Raw genomic sequence first — 2,715 nt, forward strand, 5'->3', positions numbered from 1 at the left:
CCTATAGCCATACTGATGAATTTCTTGCATATCACCATAGAACCTCCACCTGACGATAGATGAAGAAAATGACAGAGCCCCACCTTGGAGCACCGGACTGAGCTCCCAAGGTCCTGATGAGGAGCAGAAGGAGAGAGAACATGAGAAAGAAAGTCAGGACCGTGAGGGAACCTCCAGCTGGCGACAGATGGAGAAGGTGACTGAGCCCCACATTGGAGCACTGGACTGAGCTCCCAAGGTCCCGATGAGGAGCAGAAGGAGAGAGAACATGAGAAAGAAAGTCAGGAATGTGAGGGGTGCGTTCACTCATGGAGACGGTGGGACAGAACTAATGGGAGATCACCAACTCCAGTTGGAATGGGACTGATGGATCATGCGACCAAACCCGTCTCTCTGAGTGTGGCCAACAGCGGGGGCTGACTGAGAAGCAAAGGACAATGGCTCTGGGCTCTGATTCTTCTTCATGGACGGGCTCTGTGGGAGCCTTCTCAGCTTGGTCGATCACCTTCCTGGACCTGGGGGGAGTTGGGAGGACCTTGGTCTTAGCATAGAGTGGGGAACCCTGATGGCTCCTTGGCCTTGAGAGGGAGGGAGGGGAGGTATGGGTGGAGGGGAGGGGAGGGAAGGGGGAGAAGGAGGGGAGAGAAAGGGGAGAAGGAGGGGAGGGAGGGGGGAGGAGGAGGGAAGGAGATGGAAATTTTTAAATATAAAAAAAAATAAACCATGAGAAGAAAAAAAAAAAAAAAAAAAAAAAAAAAGAATACAGTTTCCGTGGGATTATTTTCGGTAAAGCTAGCCAGGTGGCGGGACGCAGCCCCACTGCTCCATCTACAACTATTAGTTTCAAAACTTTAGCACAGGGAACATGAACCCACATCATCCAGGTGTTCTCCTTTTCAAGATAAAAAGTTGAGAATTCAGAAAGGCTGATGCAGCTAGCATTGATAGAGCAGAGACAGTACTGCCCAAGACAGAGCCACACCAAGGACATGCCGCGAGACACAAGACGTACAGAATGGTCCCGCATAGACCTGAGTTAAGGTGTGCTGCTCAGTGATTGATTAGAATCTCAGTGGCTCAGCTCCTTTGGAGGCTGCATTTCCTCCTTTGCCAAGCATTTTAAATCCTAAGAAGGAGCTGCTCTTAAGTGACTAAATCAAGCTGCAGATAACATCGGAATGTGTAGCGCCCTTATTCTTTAGTTCCACAGAAGGCATATAAATTATCAAGAGGTCAAATTTCCCAAAAAAAAAAAAAAAATACAGGGATGGTCATGCCTGTCTGTAATTTGAACACTGAGGTAAGATAGGAGGATTGACATGAGTTCAAGGCTTAGCCAAGGCTACACAGTCAAATCCTAGTTCACTATACAAATTGAAAGGGAGAATGGGCTGGGGGTTGATGTAGGAGTGTTTATCTATCTCTTTTTTCATTGGTTAATTAATAAAGAATCTGCTTGGCCTGACAGGTCAGAACATAGGTGGGTGGAGTAGACAGAACAGAATGCTGGGAAGAAGGGAAGTAAGGCAGTCGCCATGGCTCTCCTCTCCGAGATGGACGCAGGCTAAGATCCTTCCCGGTAAGCCACTACCTCGTGGGGCTACACAGATTACTAAAAATGGGTTAAAGCAAGATATGAGAGTTAGCCAGTAAGAGGCTAGAGCTAATGGGCCAAGCAGTGTTTAAAAGAATACAATTTGTGTGTTGTTATTTTGGGGCATAAGGTAGCCAGGCGGCCAGGAGCTAGGCGGCAGGAACACAGCCTGCTGCGCCTACTACGGGGGGGGGGGGGCGGGGAGGGAGGGTGTTTTCTTTTTTCTTTAAATAAACTACAGGAGCAGACCAAGGAGGTAAAGTTCAATTATAATGTCCCATTCCAGAGAAGGAGAGAAAAACACATTACCTGAATGATGAGTCCCCTAGGCAGAGCCTTTCCCCCGAGACTATTTTCCCTCTTCAGAACCACCTCTGCAACCAGGTGGTGGCGCACGCCTTTAATCCCAGCACTTGGGAGGCAGAAGCAGACAGATCTCTGAGTTCAAGGCCAGCCTGGTCTACAAAGCAAGTTCCAGGACAGCCAGAGCTGTTGCACAGAGAAACCCTATCGGGATGGGGGGGGGGGGATCAAAACCAGAAACACCTTTGCACACCCAAGTGCTTTAAAATGGAGCTTTGTGGAAAACTATCATTTTTTTCAGGACAATGGCCCTTGAATAAATTTTGTTTTTGTTCTTCCTTCTCCCATTTCCCAAGTATTGGCTTTGAGAATTGACCAACTAGACCTGGGCGTGGGAACAATAAGCATAGTCACATGTTTGTACAGGACATGTCTGTCAGGAGCTGTTGAAGACACAGCATTGGTACTCTTCACACATTGCTGTTGGAAATGTGAAATGGTATGGCCACTCTGGAAAAGCATGGGGCACAACATAGTGTGAACCTACATGATTCAACAATGCCACTCCTGAACATCCTTCAAGAAAAACACTAAACATATAAACACAGAAACCTACACACCATGTTTATATTGGCTTTATTGATAAGCCTCAGGGACTAGAAACAGCACAAATACCTATTAATTAAGGAATGAACTAGTAAATGTTATAGCTACAATAAAATAATTCTCAGCAATAAGAAACTCCTGAGCTACGCTGTAATGTGGGCACAAACTGTAGAAAGCTAAACACACAGAAACTTCCATGAGAGGTTTGGAAG

Source organism: Arvicola amphibius, chromosome 2 (assembly GCF_903992535.2).
Source record: "Arvicola amphibius chromosome 2, mArvAmp1.2, whole genome shotgun sequence".
Lineage (NCBI taxonomy): Eukaryota > Metazoa > Chordata > Mammalia > Rodentia > Cricetidae > Arvicola > Arvicola amphibius.